Source organism: Canis lupus, chromosome X (genome assembly GCF_011100685.1).
Source record: "Canis lupus familiaris isolate Mischka breed German Shepherd chromosome X, alternate assembly UU_Cfam_GSD_1.0, whole genome shotgun sequence".
Lineage (NCBI taxonomy): Eukaryota > Metazoa > Chordata > Mammalia > Carnivora > Canidae > Canis > Canis lupus.
Window position 1 is genome coordinate 90,441,459 of NC_049260.1, and position 20,824 is coordinate 90,462,282.

At 38.3% G+C, this 20,824-nt stretch overlaps 1 long non-coding RNA gene across 4 annotated transcripts in view; it reads right to left on the minus strand.

Annotated features, from left to right (window-relative positions):
• The window catches only part of LOC111094911, a 159,007-nt gene that overhangs the window by 62,906 nt on the left and 75,277 nt on the right, over positions 1 to 20,824 (minus strand). For all 4 annotated transcript variants that reach the window (XR_005386003.1, XR_005386001.1, XR_005386002.1 and 1 more), the window contains one exon: positions 2,718 to 2,775. This is a non-coding gene — a long non-coding RNA (uncharacterized LOC111094911). The remainder of the gene's footprint in view (positions 1 to 2,717; positions 2,776 to 20,824) is intronic.

Below are 20,824 nucleotides of genomic sequence, written 5' to 3' on the forward strand. Positions count from 1 at the left end.
TTATGAAGGCCAAGAAGTCTCACAGTCTACAGCTGGAGAATGAGGAGGCTGGAGAATGAGAAAGCTGATGGTCTAATGCATTCCAGTCCAGGGGCCTAAGAACCAGAAGCTCTGATGTCTCAAGGCAGGAGGAATGGAAGACTCAGCTCAAAAAAAAAAGAGAGTGGGAATTCACCCCCCCTTTTTTTTTTTTGCCTTTTTGTTCTATTTCAGTCATCAACAGTTTGAATGATGTCCATCCACATTGGTGAGAGTGGATCTCTTTACTCAGCCTACCGATTCAAATGCTAATATCTTTCAGAAACACCCTCAAAGACACACTCAAATAATGTTTTAACAGCTATCTGGGCATCCCTTAGCTCATTTAAGTTGTCATATAAAATTAACTATCACAGATATTATCCATCTTCTAATCAAACGTTTACATGCTTAACTCTATTTTCCATCTTACTGTGTAAGCCAGCCACATTAAGTTGGCCGGAGGGGAGAGGGGAGATTTATTATGTTGCTCATCTAAAAAGCTAAAGAAGGGCATATGTACACAGCTTATGTTCCTAACATTGACAGCTCTAGGCTAAGGTCAAGAATCAGTCAAGAGATTGGTGGCAGCAATGGGATACAAGATGATTTTAGGCACCACAACAGACAGAACCATTGAAAAGTATATAGGCAGGGGGATCCCTGGGTGACTCAGTGGTTTGGCGCCTGCCTTTGGCCCAGGGAGTGATCCTGGAGTCCCGGGATTGAGTCCCACGTCAGGCTCCCGGCATGGAGCCTGCTTCGCCCTCCTCCTGTGTCTCTATCTCTCTCTCTCTCCTTCTCACTGTGTCTATCATAAATCAATAAATAGATAGATATTAAAAAAAAGAAAAGTATGTAGGCAGCCCTCTCCCTCTCTGGTACCCAACCTTTGTTTCTCCTACTGTGACAGATAGATGCTGAATACCTACTTTGCTAGGCAATCAAATTATCATTCCTATTTCACATAACTTATGTAAGATCATCCTGGTAGAAATGGGTAGTGGTAGTAATCAAACCCATATATATATAGGCCTCTAAAACTCAGGTTCTTTCTACCATATCATGTGGCCTATCCTTATACCTCAGCATGTCATCCACCATACTTCAAGTGGAGTCAGGTATTTTGGCTCCCAGTGGGCTTACACTTCCTACCTGTTCTCTATGTGTAGGAGGATCACTATGGCACACTCACTCATAAGCTCATGAGATAATAAATAAACAGTAAGTTGACATGAACTTCAGAAATGTTGTGACATTCACATACCCACAGTTGGTGTGGTTGTATGGTCAGCTTTAACATGTTTCCAATCTTGGAGCACCTGGGTAGCTCAGTCACTTAAGGGTCTGACTCTTGATTTGGGCTCTGGTCATGATCTCAGGCTCATGGGATCGAGCCCTGCATGGGGCTCCATGCAGACTCTACTTGTCCTTCTCCCTCTGATCCTCCCTTTGATAGCTCTCTCTTTTTCTAATAGATAAATAAAATATTTAAAAAATATGTTTCCAACTTTTTGCTGAAAGGGCTAGGGAGGAATATTACAGTTGGGTTGGGGAGGTGTTCTGTGAATGAGAGAGTAAGCTATCTCTCTCCATACATCTTTCAGAGGAGCTGGAAGGGAACCTTAAAGACCTAATACAGCCTCCTATTTTTACAGGTGGTAAGATTGTTATAGTAATTACAGATAATGTCTCATTCATTTATTCATTCTTCCTGCTTCCCCTCTGAATCCATAGGAAAACCAGAAATGCTATCTATGGATGAACTTCCTCTCTTAGGTGGCCTAATCTCAGACACTGAGTAGGCTTAGAAGTCAGGTTTCTAAGTAGTAGGCATCTATATCAGGTGGTTTCTCCTAAAGCAAGCATCTGCCAAAGTTGTACAGATGTGCTTAAATGAGTAAATTAGTAAGGCTGCCATTACAGAGCAAAATGTTCCCCCCCAGATCAGGAAATAAAATCCTAAATACTGTAAGAAGTGTTTATCAGAAAGGAGGCTTGGACTAAGATTTCAAATGGTGAATGGAGGAGGTTCTACCTCTGGGGTAAGCTGCCACTGGCACAGGCAGAGCATATGAGGTAAAGTGTTGACCCCACTGTATTCCTCGGTAAGTCTCAGTCTATTCCAGTGATGCTACAGTGCAGAATCTATAATGATCTAGATAGCTTGATTAGTACAAGTAAACATGTCTACAGACTTGTATGATACTTTCGTTCTCCTTAAACAAAACAAACATAGCACATTTGGGATAAACTAGAGTTAATAAGGCATTAAACTACAGAATGTACTAGAAAGAGTTCAAAATGGAAAGCACCTCATGCAATGGATGTATTTAATTTCAAATTCAGCTGGTAACTCGCAAAAAAAGAAAGAAATCAACAATTCATCAACTTCCGACACAGCTTTTCTTCAAATAGTACTGCTGGGCAGAGTCATCATTTAAGCTGATCCTTTTAAATTTTTTTTTCCCCTAGAGGGATTTTTAAATGAATGGGACTCTGGTATGTGTTCTAAAGCTCCATCTAACATCATAAAATAGTTATCTTACTTTGTTAAATTTGCCTCAGAGTGTACCTACAATGTGCTATTTGTCTGGCCAAAGATTGCCCATACAGTTGTATGATTCCCTTTTCTCATCGCTAAATATTCCTCAAAGCTCCTGTCTATAGGAATTACACAAGGAAAATTTTCAACATACCTTGGTCTTCTCCCTTAGAGCTTTCTGGAAACCTCCTACTTGAATCCATCCTCCTTTCCTGTAATGTCATTCAAAACATGTACAAAATTTCAGTCATCTGCTCAGGAAAATTCTTTGTCTTTTCAAAATATCAATTGCCACCCACTCTTTTTTAAAAAATCTTTCATTTATTTATTCATGAGGGACACAGAGAGAGAGGCAGAGACATAGGCAGAGGGAAAAGCAGGCTCCCTGTGGGGAGTCTGACGCGGGACTTGATCCCAGGACCCTGGAATCATAACCTGAGCCAAAGGCAGACGTGCAACCACTGAGCCACCCAGGTGCCCCAATTGCCACCCACTCTTGATGCAGTTTGAACAATCAACCAATTTTCATTTGCTAATTTACTTTATTTTCCCAATCTTTAGCTTCTTTTTCACTTCCATTTTCAAGCTTAATGGGATAAATAGCAAATTTAGTAGGCCATTTCAAATGATTTATTCATAAGTTTTCAAAATCTGAGCAAACTGTTTTTACACAACTCTTCCAAAAAGTTAAAAATAAAATGTCTACTTATGCCAAAATAAACATAGAAACAAAGCTGCTTTTTGAATGCAGAAAGGGCTACTTTTAGAAACATATAGGAACCTTTTCAAAATGCAAGTTGTAATTTTCTAGTCCAGTATAGGAAGAAGACATTCACAATAGCCAGGAGGCACATTAGATAGAAGCTGAATGATGGACTCCATCTCTCACTCCCCTGTCCTCTCCAAGTCAAAAGCAAGTCCTACCGATTTTGTGTCTTAAGTAATTCTCCGATTTGAATACTTCTGCACGTCTGTTGCTACCTAGTCCAAGTTACCATTACCTCCTGTCTAGATTCCTACAAAAGCTTTGTGACTGGCTTTTGGCTTTCATTCTTTGATCTTGTGGTACATTGAGTAATGCCCCCTCTACCTAACACTGTACACCTGTGAAGGAGTCCACATCCTCATTTGTGTGCACCTATTACCTTACATGGTAACAGGGATTCTACAGATGGGATTAAGCATGTTGAAATGAGATTATCCTGAACTACACAGTTGTTCCAATGTAATCTCAAGGGTCCTTTTCAGAAAAAGGGAGGTAGAGTCAGAGATAGAAAAGGGAATGAATCGAGTAAATGTCAGAGGAGAGGATGTTATCTTGCTCATTTTGAAAATGGTGGAAGGAGCCATAAGGTAAGGAATGTACACAGCCTCTGGAAGTTGAAAAAGTTAAAATGAATTCTTTCCTAAAGCTTCCACAAGGAAGACTTCTGCCTTGATTTTTAGCATAGTAAATGGATTTTGGACTTCTGACTTCCAGGACTGTAAGATTGGTAAATCTATGTGTTTTTTTTTTCTTTTTAACTTCCAAGTTTGTGTTGATTTGTTACATCAGCAAGAGGAATTTTTTAAAAAGATTTTATTTATTTATGAGAGATACATAGAGGCAGAGACACAGGCAGAGGGAGAAGCAGGCTCCCAGGTCCCCAGGATCACAACCTGAGCAGAAGGCAGATGCTATACCACTGAGCCTGTCAGCCACTGAGCCACCCAGGTGTCCCAAGAGGAATCTAAAATAGCCCCCTACAATAGATTCCTCACATAGCAGAAGGATCTTCTTAAAAAACAAAATCCTTCAATGGCTGCCCTAAGCATTTAAAAAGAATCTAAAATAGTAACATATCCTCGAAGGCTCTGTTTTATGTGTGCAGTCCCTCCTAAATCCCTATGTTGAAACCCTGGCCCCCAATATCTCAGAATATGAGCTTATTTGGATGTAGGGTCTTCATACAGTCAATCAAGTTAAAGTGAGGTCATTAGGGCGAGCACCAATCTAATATGATGGCTGTGCTCATAAAGAGGGGAAATTTAAACAAAGAGATACGCAGAACACAATGTGAAGACAGAGGGAAAGGATGGTAAGATAGAAATCAAGTAGAAAGGCCTGGAAAAGTTCCTTTCCTTGCAGCCCTCAGAAGGATCCAACTCTACCAACAATTTAACTTTAGACTTTTAGCCTCCAGAATTTTGGGACAGTAAATCTCTGTTGTTTAAGCCATACTAGTTTCTGGTACTTTCCTACAGTAGCCCTAGCAACTAATACAGCCTGCAGGACCTGACCTACCTTTCCAGGTTTATCTGGAGCTAGTCTCTCCTCTTCTCTTTGCCCTTCAGCCAGAGAGCCTATCTCTTCCACGCCTTTGCATACACTGCGGTGCATTTCTCCCACTACCTCTCTTAATCTGGTCCACACCTATTCATCCTTCAGATGTCAGCTTAAATATCTGTCTTAAGGGCACTTTCCCTGATCAACAATCTAAAGGTGCCACCAGTCTGCATTATGCATTCATATCACTTGGACCTTTACTGTGACACTACATATAAAACGTTTTAATTACAAATATATTTGAGAGGTTATTCTGCTAATGTCTGCACCTATATTATTACTTATTGTATACCAGGCACCTAGCACATTGTCTAGGATGTAACAGATACTGAGTAAATATTTGTGGAATGGGGATCCCTGGATGGCGCAGCGGTTTGGCGCCTGCCTTTGGCCCGGGGCGCGATCCTGGAGACCCGGGATCGAGTCCCATGTCGGGCTCCCGGTGCATGGAGCCTGCTTCTCCCTCTGCCTGTGTCTCTCTGCCTCTCTCTCTGTGACTATCATAAATAAATAAATACCTTTAAAAATTTTGAAAAAAAAATATTTGTGGAATGAATAGATAAATTCATGGTCTGAGACAAAGGATCTCTGATAAACCTGCTTCAAATTCACATACTCTTATCTAGGCCTCACACTTCAAGAACAGAACTCTGATTGGCCATCACCTTAGAGTCTTGGTGAAAGACTCCAAAAACAGGGTTGCCCCTGTCTGGACCTTTACTTTGTATATTGAGGACCCAGACACCCAGATAAAAGGACAACACCACAGACAGCTGAACAGAAAGAGCAAGGTTTAGGAGCACCTGTTGGGGACCTGGTAGGGGCTCTACCAGTCGGCAGAGCATACGGTTCTTGATGTCCAGGTCCTGAGCTCAAGCCCCACATTGGGTGTAGAGTTTACTTAAAAAAAAGGCCATGTTTCAACCACAGGTAAACTACTACTGTACTGTGTCCTGAGGATGGTAACATTTCTTTTTTTAAAATTTAATTTTATAAATAATATATATTTATATATTATATATTAAAATACAATAATATATAATATATATAAATTTGTATATAAATATATATGTAATCTCTATGCCCAACGTGGGACTCAAATTCTTAACCCTGAGATCAAGAGTTGCATGCTCTTCTGACTGAGCCAGCCAGGTGCTCCAGGATGGTAACATTTCCGATATGCACAAGCAAGGAAAAATCTCATGAAAGAAATAAAACAATCAAAAGCAACAATAAAAAAGGAAGTTTTTTTTAAAAAAAGTTTTTAAAAAAGTTTAAGGAAAGCAAGTTATAAGGAAATTTTATTTTATTGAAGTTGGAGGATTTCATCTGTGTCCAATGTTGTCCTTGTTAAGGAGATACTATAACAGAGTCATTGTGATAATTGCTTCCAACCTCAATTCTACTCAGTATGTGTAGACATTGCCACTGCAGTCAGAAATGGAGCCAAAAGTCACAGAACTAGATCGGATACTTCAGCCTTAATATATACAAATCTTTGCTTCATAAAACTGCCATTTCCTTTTTTAGCTGTTAATGACCTTCATTTTCATATAGTTTCCTAATACTTGGTAAAAAATCTCCCTTCAGAATATAAGGGAGCAAGGAACACAAGTATCAATTTGCCAAGACTCCTTTTTCAAATTGCTCTTGTGTGACAAGCTTATGAGTCACGATGTTTATGCTGTAAATTCATTATAGATCCTCATATCGTGGTCCATCATCATTTTAGTTCGGGCATGCTTTCAAGACTTTTCAATAGCATGAGCAATTTGTTGTTTTTCTTTCTGGTTGCTTTAATATCCTACTCTTTAGCATGGGATGTACATTATGGAAAATTTGAAAATACCATGAATTTATCTATTCATTCCACAAATATTTACTCAGTTGAACCCCAGTTAAAGTTGTCTACTGCAATACTAATTCTGAGCTAGCCATCAAGACTGAAGGCTTCAGTCTAATCTGAAATTCAGGCTTTGAAGTTTCTACATCTCTCTGAGATGTGAAATGGTGTTAACATATCATCATTGATTCAAATGTTTTCACAGTTGAATTTGTCATTTCAGTCATCTTTCCAATCAAGCCATCTGGTCCTTTTGGCCATTAAGAAGACCAAATCAAATTAACCATTCAATCTCTTGGCAATCGACCCATAAAATGATCAATATAATCAATTTTGTCAGGCTAGCCTCAATCTGCAGAGGAAAGCTGCTAAAACACCACACCTTCCAGGGAATGCAGATTGCTTTGCTTTCCCTGTCAGCAAGTACAGAATGATATTTTAGGGCTTCTATGGTAAAGGCATCTTTAATAAATAATGACAGCTCAGTACTTATATTGGTTGAGTTTCAGGATTTTAAATATTAAAGTTCACAAAACACCTATGCAAATGTTAAATGAGTTTTTAAAAAATATATATAGTGATTGGTTTCCTTTGGTCATCCATAAAATTCAGTGTGCATTCCTTTATGTGACCAGAATGTTAAAAATGAAATAGCCAAGAAATGAATGAGATAGGAATCGCACTGAATTACATAAAGGCAGTTATTAAACTACTGAACCCCAAAGAAAAACAAAACGCTTTGTTAAAAATAATTGTTTGAGCATATTCATATTTCAGGGCATTGAGAAACAAATTTTGAAAAAGGATGGATATTGTTAAAGGTACAAATAAATCATAAAATGCTGACTGAATCATTCCTAAGAATTAAATTCAACTGTTTTTTTTCAAGCTAGAAACCATAATTCTTTGTAACTTTTGCTAGAACTCAGTTTCAGTAAACAACATTTGTAATATTTGCAAATGAGTTAAGGAGGCTATAGTCATGATATTTCCATCCTATGATTTTATATATTAGGAGCTGTATAAGGTCTTAATGTTTGTTACTCCTTGTGGGGGAATTAGGTTTGCTACATTATTTCCATATAAATTTAGAGTACTCTATTTTACATCTTAAAATTGGGTCATTGCAGCCAGAAAATTCATACCAAATTGCAGTTCCTGGACACACAGGCAGAGTTGTCAAAATATTCTCATCAGCTGAGTAAATTTTTGCTCAGAGCAAAAACAGCAGACTGGAAAACAAATACCCTGTAAGCTATCAATTAGCCCACACATGAGAATAAACTCATATCCAAGAGTAATTATATTTGTGACATAAAACACATATGTGCAAGTGTGCACATGCAGGCATATGGAGCTACACACTTGATGGCATTCCTTTGAAATCAATTTTTAGAAAAAGTCTCCTTGGCAGAAATCTTTGCTCCTTGATTAGAAAATAGAAGGTATTATTATCACTTGAATTATAGGAACAAATTCCAGTGTGTCAAATGCCAACATAGCAAGAGAATCAAGAGTTACATGTTAACCTTTGACAATGGAACCCATAAAGAAGTATAAGGCTGAAGAAAACAGTAAGAACCCAACATCCTCATTCATCTCAAGGGGTTGAGATGCCAGGCTGAAATCAGAAATCAGAAAGGAAGAGCCTCATACTGGGTTCTCCAGGAGGAGGGCTGTTCCTGGAAAAGATTCTGGGAGACAGTTTCACCAGGCACATGCAAAAGAAACTCTTGAATAAACATGATTATAGAGAAGAAGATCAATTAACAGTTACTGAGATAAAAAAGCAATGAGGTCCTAGATTAGAGTGGATTATAGTGATGGCTATGGCTAAATGGCTTAGTGATGAAGATTCTACATGACTGAGTGAAAAATTGGGCTAAAGTAATGTGTTTACCCCCTCCCCATGATTAAGCTAGCTACTTGTGTTCTTTATCTTTTACAGAAACCTGCTCTATTAATTATTTGTTTTCTCTTGTATCTTCAATCACTACTTCGTTTTTGGGTCTTTCCTCTCTGCCTAAAATCAGCCACAAATCTATATGGCTTCAAAATAATGAAAAAGAAGAAAACAAAACAAAAATCTTCCTTCAGCCCTGAATCCTCTCATCTGTCAAATTATCTCTCTCCTTCTCTCTGCAAGTAAACTCCTTGGCAAAGTAGTCTATTTGTTTTTCCTCCCTTTAGCTCATTTCAACGGTTTAATGACTATTTCATAAGCACCTACTAAGTACCAACTGATATACAAGTGGCTGAGAACACAAAGACAAATAAATACATGATCTTAACCTTAAAGGATTATGCAGCTAGTAGGGGGAAAATTTGTATAAAAAGTGTTCCACTATCAGAACTCAGGTGATACAAACTCAGAAATCAAACAGATTAAGACACATTTTTTTTTTGCATTAGGACAGATATCCCTGGGCAGCCCTGGTGGCTCAGCAGTTTAGTGGCACCTTCAGCCCAGGGCATGATCCTGGAGACCTGGGATCAAGTCCCACATCGGGTTCCCTGCTTGGAACCTACTTCTCCCTCTGCCTGTGTCTTTGCCTCTCTCTCTCTCTCTCTCATGAATAAATAAATAAATAAATAAAATCTTAAAAAAAGGACAGATATCCTTTATTATTTGACTCTTACTACTCTCTTACTACTACTCACTACTCAAAACATCAGAACCAAATATATCCAGATCCTGTGATGTTCTTTCTGACCTGAACCACCACAATCCAAACTTGGAAACCAACAGACTTGGACAGTGAGAGATATCTGGTTTTATAAAAATACGTGAGATTTTAAATATCATAAATAGGTACAAAATAAGTGACATAACTTCTGCTGCAAAAACCGAGACTAATTTCATGTTTGGCAAACCTAGTACTGAAGATACTAAAACTGTGGGTCACTCTATAATTCTTTATCCTCTCCTTCACTGCCCTTCATGACAAAAATCTATTCTCTGCATTTCTCCCTGCATGTCTTACTTTCTTAGCATCCTTTAGTGTGTTCCCTTCAAGCCATAGAGGTATAGCCTATGTCCATGCTAGGCAAAGTGAGGTCCATGACCAACAACATCAACATTATCTCAGAGCTTATCAGAAATGCATAACCTCAGTCCCTACCCACACTGATAATCAAAATCTGCAACTTAAGAAAATACCTACATGACTCATAGATACCTTAAATCTCAATAAATGCAGGAAAAGCACACGGCAAAGTCCAACATCCATTCCTGATAAAATTCTTAGCAAAGTAAGATTATAGAGGAACTTCCCCAACCTGAGGAAACTATAGCTTTCATATTTAATGGTAAGAGTGACTTAAAGAGTGATTTAAAGGTAAGCCTTCAGTGACCAGGAATACAGCAAGCAGATTCACTCTTACCAATCCTATTCAAGATATTTCCTGGAGGTACTAGTCACTGCAAAAGACAAAAACAGGGATCCCTGGGTGGCACAGTGGTTTGGCGCCTGCCTTTGGCCCAGGGCGCGATCCTGGAGACCCGGGATCGAATCCCACGTCGGGCTCTCGGTGCATGGAGCCTGCTTCTCCCTCTGCCCGTGTCTCTGCCTCTCTTTCTCTCTCTCTGTGTGACTATCATAAATAAATTTAAAAAAAAATTAAAAAAAATTTTTAAAAAAAGACAAAAACAAAAAACAGGGGCACCTGAGTGGCTCAGTGGTAGAGCATCTGCCTTTGGCTCAGATTGTGATTCAGAGGTCCTGGGATTGAGTCACGTATTGGGCTCCCTGCAGGGAACCTGCTTCTCCCTCTGCCTCTCATGAATAAATAAAGTCTTAAAAAAACAACAACAACAAAAACAACAAAAGCAACAACAACTTAAAACAAAACTAAAAGCACTCAATCAAACGTAAGAAATAAAACTATATCTGCAGATGATGTGATTATCTATATAGAAATCCTTAAGGAAAATACAAAAGAGCTAATAAAGCAAGTAAGTGAATTTAGCAAGGTCTTGGGATACAAGGATAACATGTAAAAATAAACTATACTTCTCTATATTAGCAATGAACTGGAAATTGAAATGTAATGTGCCATTTATAGTAGCATCAAAAAACAAAATACTAGTCTAAATTAATCCAGGAAAATATGTGTAAGATATGTATGTGGGAAAAAAATCCCTGCAAAACATTGTTGGAAAATGTCAAAGAAGACCTAAATAAATGGAGAGACATAGAACATTGATGGATTTGAAAACTCAATACTGTTTGAAGGTCAAATCTCTCCAAACTGATCTACAAGTTCAATGCAGTTACAATCAAAATCTATGAAGGAATCTTTTTGTACAAGTAGACAAGTTGGCTTCAAAAATATTCATACAGGATGGGGAAGGAACTAGTGTAATCCAAACAATTTTGAAAAAGAACAAATTTGAAATGAGCCTACTTGATTTTAAAGTTTACTATAGAGCTGCAGTAATCATAGAGTATGGTATTGGCAAAAGGATAGATATATGGATTGTTGGGACAGAGTCGAGTCCAGAAATAGACCCACACAAATATAACCATTTGATTATGACAAAGAATAAAGATAACAGTGTGTCCATAATTGGATATCCACATGCAAAAGATGAACTTGATCCATCCGTTACACACAAAAATTAACAAAAACTAGATCATAGACCTAAATGTTAAGCCTAAAACCATAAAAGACCTAGATGGAAATATGGAACAAAATCTTTGTAACCCTGGTTTAGGCATAGATTTCTTACATAACATGACAAACTGTGATCCATAAACAAATTAGAATTCCAAAAACCACTATTAAGATAACAAAAAGAGGGGTGCCTGGATAGCACAGACAGTTAAGTGTCTGGCTCTTGGTTTGATCTCAGGGTCATGGGATCAAGCCCTGCTTCGGGCTCTGCACTCAGCATAGACTCTACTTAAGTTTCTCTCTCTTTCTCTCTCTCTCTCTCCCTTTGCCCCTGCTGTCCATTCTCTCCTCAAAAAAATTAATAAATCTTTGTAGAAAGAGAGAGAGAGAGAGAAAGAGAGAGAGAAACCCTAGGACTCAGAAAAAAACATGTGAATAACTTATCTCCATAAATCAGTTTTATCTAGCACATATAAAATATATGTTACCATATGATCCAGTAATTCCAGTTCTAGGTATATATCCAAAAGAACTGAAAACATGTGTATTCAATAAACTTTACATAGAAGTTGATAGCAGCATTATTCATAAAAACCAAGAGATGGAAACAACCCAAATGCCCATCAACTGATGAATGAATCAGCAAATGTGGTACATCCATACAATGGAATAGTATTTGGCCATAAAAGGAATGAGGGACATGCTACAAAATCAACATTCCTTGAATAAATATATGCTGAGTGAACGAAGCCAGATACAAAAGGCGATATATTATATGATTCAATTTATACAAACTATCCAGAGTATATGAATCCATTAGTAGTTGCCAGAGCCTGGGGTAGAGGAAATGAAGAGTGACTGTTAATGACTATGGGGTTTCTCTTTGGGGTGACAAAATTAGATAGTGGTGATGGTTGCATAATTTTATGAATGTACTAAACCCAGCCATTTGTTAACTTGAAGATGGTGAATTTTATGGGATGTGAATTATATCTCAATTAAAAATATATAAATAGAAAAATTCCTCAATAATAACAAATTAGTTAAAAATATTTTAATAGAAATGTCATGAAAGCTATACAAGTGGCAAATAAAGATATGAAAAGATCTTCATATTTAACCATAGGAAATTCAAATTAAAACCACATTTAGATAACACTATGCACTATTTAGAATACTATAATAACAAAAAGAGAACCAATATTAGCAAATAGCAGCAGGGAGGCAAAGCAGCCAGAACTTTCATACGTTTATGTTAGGTATAACTACTTTGGAAAACACTTTGGTAGTGTCTTTTTTTTTTTTGTATGTTTTTTTATTGGAGTTCGATTTGCCAACATATAATACAGTGCTCATCCCGTCAAGTGCCCCCCTCAGTGACCGTCACCCAGCCACCCCATCCCCCTGCCCATCTCCCCTTCCACTACCTCTTGTTCGTTTCCCAGAGTTAGGAGTCTCTCATGTCAATCAGTATATGCTTTCACTCATATGGGGAATATAAAAAATAGTCAAAGAGATTATAGGGGAAAGGAGAGAAAATGAGTGAGAAAAATCAGAGAGGGTGACAAAATTTGGTAGTGTCTTATAAACCTAAACATAAAGCTCACCATACACCCCAGCAATCCCATTCCTAGATATTTACTAAAGTGAAATAAAAAATTGTGTTGTCATGAAAAACTTGTATACCCTGAAGTGGAAACAACGCAAATTTCTTGAACTAGTAGGTGGATATATGAACTGTGATACATCCATAAAATGGAGTGTTACATGGCAATAAAAAGCAATGAACTACTGATACAGTCAACAACATGGATGAATCGCAAATGCATTATAGCATGTAAAAGAAGCCAGTGTACAAGTGCTTTACAAAGTATGGTTTCTTTTTTATGATATTCTGGAAAAGGCAAAACCATAGACAGCTAACAAATGAGTGGTTGTTGGCTAGGGGTCTGGGGAAGGTTTGGTTCTGAAGGATCAGAGGGATTTATGCAGTAATTGAATTGTATGCTAAAGAGGGTGACTCTTTCTGTATGAAATGTATACCTTAAAAACAGGAGAAAACATGCAGCTTAAATATCACCTTCTATGTGAAACCTTTTCTCATTTTCTGTGCTAAAATTCTGTTTGTCCTTTTCTTTTTCTAAGATTTATTTATTTGAGAGAGTGAGCACATGCAAGTGGGTGAGGGGACAGAGGGAGGGGGAGAGAATCTCAAGTAGACTCCCAGCTAAGCAGAGAACCCCACATGGACTCTATGCTGTGACCCCGAGATCATGAGCTGGAGATCAAGAATCCAGTGCTTAACTGACTGAGCCACCCAGGCGCCCCTATTTGTCCTTTCCTTACAATTTCATTATAACACGTATCAACCTTTCTATTATTATAACTTATACAAGCATCTTATTTCACATTTGACTGTGACTGCTTTGGTGATGAGTTGTATCCTTCCAATATTTAGCACAGCTAGGCTTTGCATATGGTAGCTGCCCCAGAAGTATTTTTAAGTGACCAAGGGGGTGGAGACTTCAAATGTTTGTGAGCCTAGATGAATGAAGTAACGGTGGCACCACTGACAAGAAGAGAAAAGGAAGGCCAAGAGTAATGTCGACAGCGCACAAAATGGCATGATGGGCATGACCCCTTGAACATTCCATTCCACGCTACATGCCATAAACCCTTATGCGGGGGGAAAATCAGAGCCCAGAGTAAGCCTAGTATCACCATTGTCCAGACACGAATCCAGAGAATCAGAAAGGCAAGTAGGATAAGCAACTGAAATCCCAACAGAGAAGCCAGTGACCAGAGAACATTCCAAATTCCAAAGGCCACAGAACAAAATGTGTTTTTGCCAAGGAAGACAGGAACTAAAATAAGGCAGCATCCATGAATAGCTTGCCACAGAGAGAATAATGTGAAGTCTAAAGCACAAAACTTAATGACAACAGCAACTACATTTGCATAGCACTTTCTACTTTTCAAACTGCTTTCCCAGTCATTATCTTGTTTGGTCCTTGTAGGCTTTTAATTAGCAAAGTTATTTACATGTTATACATATTTATCATCTTTTTCCACCACCAAATAAAGCAGTAACATTTCCATAGACATTTATAATTCATTTCTTATTAGCTCAATACTCTCAAATTTTCCATAGTTTCCCTTCATATACATAGTTCAGTCCTCTTTTTAATCTAAACTACTTTGTTCTTTATGCCAATATTCTTCCAGCATCTCTTATTTATCTATAGTATATCTGATATTGCAGTATGTTTTTTCATATTTATGTTTATTAGAACATAATTTCAATATAACATTATACTAGTTTCAATTGTACATGATTCAATATTTCTGTACATCTCAGAATAATCACAAGTCCAGTTAGCATCCATCACTACAGTTATAATTTTTTTCTTGTAATGAGAACTTTTAAGATCTACTCTCTTAGCAACTTTCCAAAATACAATATAGTACTTACTATAGTCACTATGCATTACATCACATTCCCAGGACTTATTTTTCTATGCCTGCAAGTTTATATCTTTTTTAAAAAATTATAATGTATTTGAGAGAGAGAGAGCATGCAAGTAGGGGGAGGAGCAGAGGGAGAGGAATAAGCAGATTCTGCACTGAGTGAGGAGCCTGATGCAGGGCTTGATTTCACTACCCTGAGATCATGACCTGAGCTGAAATCAAGAATCAATAGCTTAAACAACTGAGCTACCCAGATACCCAAGAAGTGTATACCTTTTGATTACCTATACCCACTTCACCACCACCTCACAATACACTGAGTTTTTATTTCCCAAATTATGATTCTATAACTTTCCTCTTTTCTGCTTTTATTTAATAGAACCTGATGGAATTTTGGTGTATTCGCTAATATCATGAATAATCCAACTAACTCAGATTTTTAAGGGGATATCTCCAAAGAAGAAGAGCTAAGATATTTCTTTCTCCTCTTCATAATCTTCCCTTTATCAGGTATGGTGTCTCCTCTGAAACTCTGCATTAATTTTTAAGAAGTAGTTTATTATCTTCTGCAAAGCATTATGGTTTTGTCCTGGTACTTCTACTTCCTGCAACATCTTACAGATATTTCAGTTGTTCTATTTATTGAGTTCATCAGTTCTAGTTTCACAAGCTAAGGTTGATTTATTTTCTTATAGCCCTTTTGTTTCTCACTTGTCCTAAATCCTATCTTTAGTGTCTTCTGCAACACCACTTTTAGTTTTTGAAAATGTTTTCCCTTTTGAGCAGAGGGAAAGCTTCTCATGACTCATTTATGCTTTTGTCTTTCAAAGCTGTGCAGATACTACATGTAAGAAGTACTGATTCAGGCTACAACATGAGTAAACCTCAAAAACCTTTTTTTTAAGATTTATGTATTTATTCATGAGAGAGGCAGAGACACAGGCAGAGGGAGAAGCAGGCTCCCCACGGGGAGCCTGATGTGGGACTCGATCCCAGGACCCTGGGATCACAACCTGAGCCAAAGGCAGATGCTCAACCACTGAGCCACCCAGGCATCCCAAACCTCAAAAACCTTATGCTAAACAAAAGGAGCCATTCACAGAAGATCACTTGTTATAGGATCCCGTTTATATGAAATGTCCAAAATGACAAATCCGTAGAGACAAGAAGTAGATTAGTAGTTGCCTAGTGCTGGGAGATGGGAGAATTAGGAATTATTGCTAATGGATGTAGTATTTCTTTTGGGGGAGATGAAAATTGAAAACTGGATTATGAGAAGAGCTGCACAACCCTCTAAGTTAACTTAAAAAAATCACTGAACTGTAAATTTAAAATGGACAAACCTTTGGTATGTAAGCTACACTTCAATAAAGTTGTTTACAGAGATAAACAACTGTGATATAAAGACCAAGCTCCAAGCTTCAGAATCATAACATACCAGAGGCTCCTTCCTCCTGTGACACAAAGTTGACTTCCTCCAGACTCTGCCCTATCAGTGTAAAGGAGTATAAAAGGTCCCAATAAGTATAAACTTGGGCCAGATTATCAGTGGGAACCACAGATTATTAAAATATATGAAAAGTGACAACTCAAAAGTTTAAAAAGTCTTATCACAGGTTCTAATAATGATTCCAAATCCCCCATGATTGCCCTGGTACTGACCACAGTTTTGCCTATACTGTCCATATACAGCCAATACTATTTTTCTTTGCTATGCCTCCACTTGCTGTTACTATAAGCTCCAAATATTGAGGCAATATAATATCATGGGAAACAGTAGAGTCATTAATAATAAGAGTACTGAAATAAGACTGATCTGGCTTTACATTATAGTTCTACAACTTAGTTGTCTAAAGTGTTGGCTTGATTTCCCTGTCTCAGAGCCCTCATTTATAAAATGGAATGAATGACAATACCCCCAGCCTTAGAGTGTTATTTTGGGGATTTAAAGGAATATTACATGTCATCTACTTACACAGGGACTGGCAACAAAAAAAGTACTTAATACAGAGAACTTTTAGTATTACTATTAAAATAGAGATGAAGGGCAGAAGAAAAGAACTGGAGTCTTTGGAATTCAAACTTTTGGATTCTTTGCAATTGAAATTTTCTCTCACATATACATTACAAAATGATTGACGAGGCAGAAATCTGCTGGAATTCCAGTATCTGAAGGAACATCAACTGAAATTAGAAACAGCTTGTATCATATACTGAAACTAAACACAAACCAAGTATATATATAGTGTATACACACACACACACACACACACACTATATGACTATATACACACCTACTTCGGCCTCTTTATTCCCCATGTGGAATGGCTTCACTGTCCTATGAGGTACCATGCTTTCAACCAAATGCAAAGTCCAAAACAAAGATCAACAAACATAACAAGCTGAACAAGGTTGGTAGTGGCATGTGTCATAGTAAAATACTAACTCTACTACTACTAATAAAAACAGGTTGGTGGTTAGTCATGAGGCTCACAGGTTTCCATTTCCTGTGAAGAGTAGCTAAATTTTAGTCTAGGGCCTTAGATGTAAGCCAGCCAAAACTTTCAATCTGATTGCTGGGATTTAGAACCCCTTCACCAAAGACCTGGGCAAAGAAGCCGGAAAACAAATGCCTTGGATAACCACAGCTCCAGACTTTTCATCCCTTGATTCAAGGATCTATTCTAGGATCTAATTTTGAGTTCGATCTTCCTATACAGCTCTCTTGGCAATTGTAGAATAAACAGAAAAAGCAGGGGGCGGGGAGGGCGAGGCAATTTGCCAGTTGTCATTCTCCAAGACAGAAGGAGTGCCAACAGGCACATTCAAGGAAAGGGATGGTGAAACCTACTCCGAGTCAGCTTCTGGCATGCCTTTAGCTCAACCAGTGCTACACATACCTCCGTGGTACAGCACTGGTCCTGGGATGTCTAGTATTGCTCAGCTGCAAGCAGTTTTGCTAGTGCTGTAGCAAATGCTGGCTGAGGATTGTACTTTTTGCAAATATTTATGTTGCATAGGCAACATAGAAGTTTCCATAGCAACCCAGCTGGTCTTGAGAAATAAGGAAACATGAGTATAGCCTTATGGAAGGCACCGGGCTCTCAGCATAGAAGCAAAAAGTCATATGTATGGTATGGTTCAGTCTGGGATTATAACCCGGGTGTCTTGACCCACTTTCTAAAGTTTTCTAGTATGCCACCCACTGTTTAATGAATTGGTAACCTAGTATGTGAGTTCTTTCAAAGATCTGTATTCTGAAAGGGTAAGGAATGTTGCTGTTACTACTTCTTTTCTTTTCTTTTTTCTTTTCTTTTCTTTTTTCTTTTCTTTCTTTCTTTCTTTCTTTCTTTCTTTCTTTTCTTTCTTTCTTTTCTTTCTTTCTTTCTTTTTCTTCCTTCCTTCCTTCCTTCCTTCCTTCCTTCCTTCCTTTTCTTTCTTTCTTTATTTTCTTTCCTTTTTTTTAAGATTTTAAGTCATCTTTCCACCAAACATGGGGCTCAAACACATGACCCTGAGAATGAGTCACGTGCTTCACCAACTAAGGCAGCCAGGTGCCCCCTAACTACTACTTTCTAAGAAGGAAGGAAGCATGGACATGTCAGTCAGTTGCTATTTCTCGTGGTAAAGGCAGTCCAGTGGTGAGTAGAGCTAGGGTCCTCACGGGAGATGATAAGAAAGAGCCCATAGGGGAGTACATGCCCTATAGATGGGCAAAAGTGTTAGTCATTTACACTTTGGGATTGTCTTCTCAAGTCACACACCTTGTCTATATAAACAGCACCACTATCTACCTATAGACTCGGACACCAAACCCAAGAATAGCCATCCCACTGAATGATCAGTAGCCAATGATATTTCTCTCTCAGAAATGTGAACTAAGCACAGTGTGGAGTTTAAGCTGGTTTAAGATTTGTTTTCTGGTTTGCAAAAGAAAGAGATTTACCTAAGACAATGAGAGTAAAAATATAAAAACTTTGAAGGCAACTAGGCAATTTAGAGTCAGTCACCTTAGATTTACCAGTTGGGTGTGGTTAGCAGCTATGGTAATCAGAAGAAGAAAAAGTTTTAATTTCAGCAGGAAAAAAAAAAAAGAAACCGATGTCCAAAGCCTAGAAGAGGCTGGTATAGCTGGAAAGCCAGAATTATGTGTTTACAAATAAGTGGGCAAGCAGGAGGATCACCAGGGATTATATAGGAAAAGATCCTTGTGCTTCTTACCTCTTGCAAAGAACACATAAATGTTCTTAACTGATGGCAGATCCATAGTCTTTCTAATCACAAATAGGAGTATGGGGGTAGAATTTCTGAACTACCGTTGGAGTTTGGTTCACCTAAGAATAGACCACATGGCAGCCCTAGGGAACTACACTGGAAAATAAACGGGACTCCCATATGACAGAAGAGTAAGGTTGAGAGACTAATTATTAGGAAAGTAATAATAGCTAACAGTGATATAGCATCTACTATGTGTTTTTACATGTTCTTAAAGCTTTACACATATGAACACGTGAAATATTCACAAGGCACTATTGGTATAACTATCCCCCATTTTACAGGTACAGAGAAGTTAAGGAGCTTGTCTAAGTTTGCAGACTTGTAGACTAGTTCTTAGGGTGCCTGGGTAGCTCAGTCAGTTAAGTATCTGACTCTTGAATTCAGCTCAGGTCATGATCTCAAGATCGTGAGATCAAGCCCCGCCTCAGGCTCCATGGAGCCTGCTTAAGATTTTCTCTTTCCCTTGCCCCTTCCTCCTTATTATATAAGATAATTAATTTATATAAATAAATATGTATATAGGTTTCTGTTGGTTTAAGCCTCATGTTTGTGGTAGCTTGTCACAACAGCCATAAAAAATTCATACAATGCCCGAATTAAGCTTTGCTATCCTAAGGGAGTACTACTTTTTGCCTTGTGATAGTTACCTTAACTGCAGGGCTAAGCTTTCATTTCCATCAGGATTGCTTTAATATGCTCGCAGTGCAGATTCCTGAACTCTCAACTCCACATGATAGGATCGAAGTAGCCTTGTGGGTTGAGATTCAGAAATTTGCATTCTGACAAATACCTACAAGTGATAATGCAGGGAGTAGAAGGACTCCATGTTAAGAAGACTTATATGGTCAATGTACGTGGACTTTAAAGGAACCTTGGCCCTACCTGTATATGTACAGTGCCCACCCCTCTCATATATTCCTGCTTCCTCTCTGCTTGAACTCTCCTGGTCTTTATCACTACCATCCTCTGATGGATTAAACCAAGTCCCAAATCTACTTGTTCTGTTAGGTCTCTCTGTCAATGGCTGTAAAAATTGCCTCCAGGGAATGTTGTTACCTTTCCTCTGTTCCCTACACATCTCCTTCCCCTGACACTTACTATGCACCTACAACTGGCCAATGTCCAGCTATTTTATCTCCTTTACCCTCCAGATTTCATAACTGTAAGATCATTTCTTCAATATGGCAGCTATACATACATGGTTGGCATTCCTTATTGTGACTGATGAAGCATCCAGTTGTGGTAACTTTCATAGTGGTTTGACAAGCCTACAACCCTCGAATAAATGTGTTTACATGAGTGTTCTTAGCCAAAAGCTTTGACATGAGATCCTATCAGCATATCCTGTTCCACTTTGGAACAGGGATTCTCAAACATTATTGGGCAAAAGAATCACCAAAGAGCTAGTTAAAATGAAGGTTCATACCCATATGCTCAGAAATTCTAAGTTAGGGCAGCCCGGGTGGCTCAGCGGTTTAGTGCCACCTTCAGCCCAGGGCCTGATCCTGGAGTCCTGGGATCGAGTCCCATGTCAGACTCCCTGCATGGAGCTTGCTTCTCCCTCTGCCTGTGTCTCTGCCTGCCTCTCTCTGTCTCTGGTCTCTGTCTCTCTCTCTCTCTCTCTCTCTCTCATGAATAAATAAATAATCTTTTTTAAAAAAGAAATCCTAAGTTAGAGGGGTGCCTGGGTTGCTCAGTTGGTTAAGTGTCTGATTCTTGGTTTTAGCTC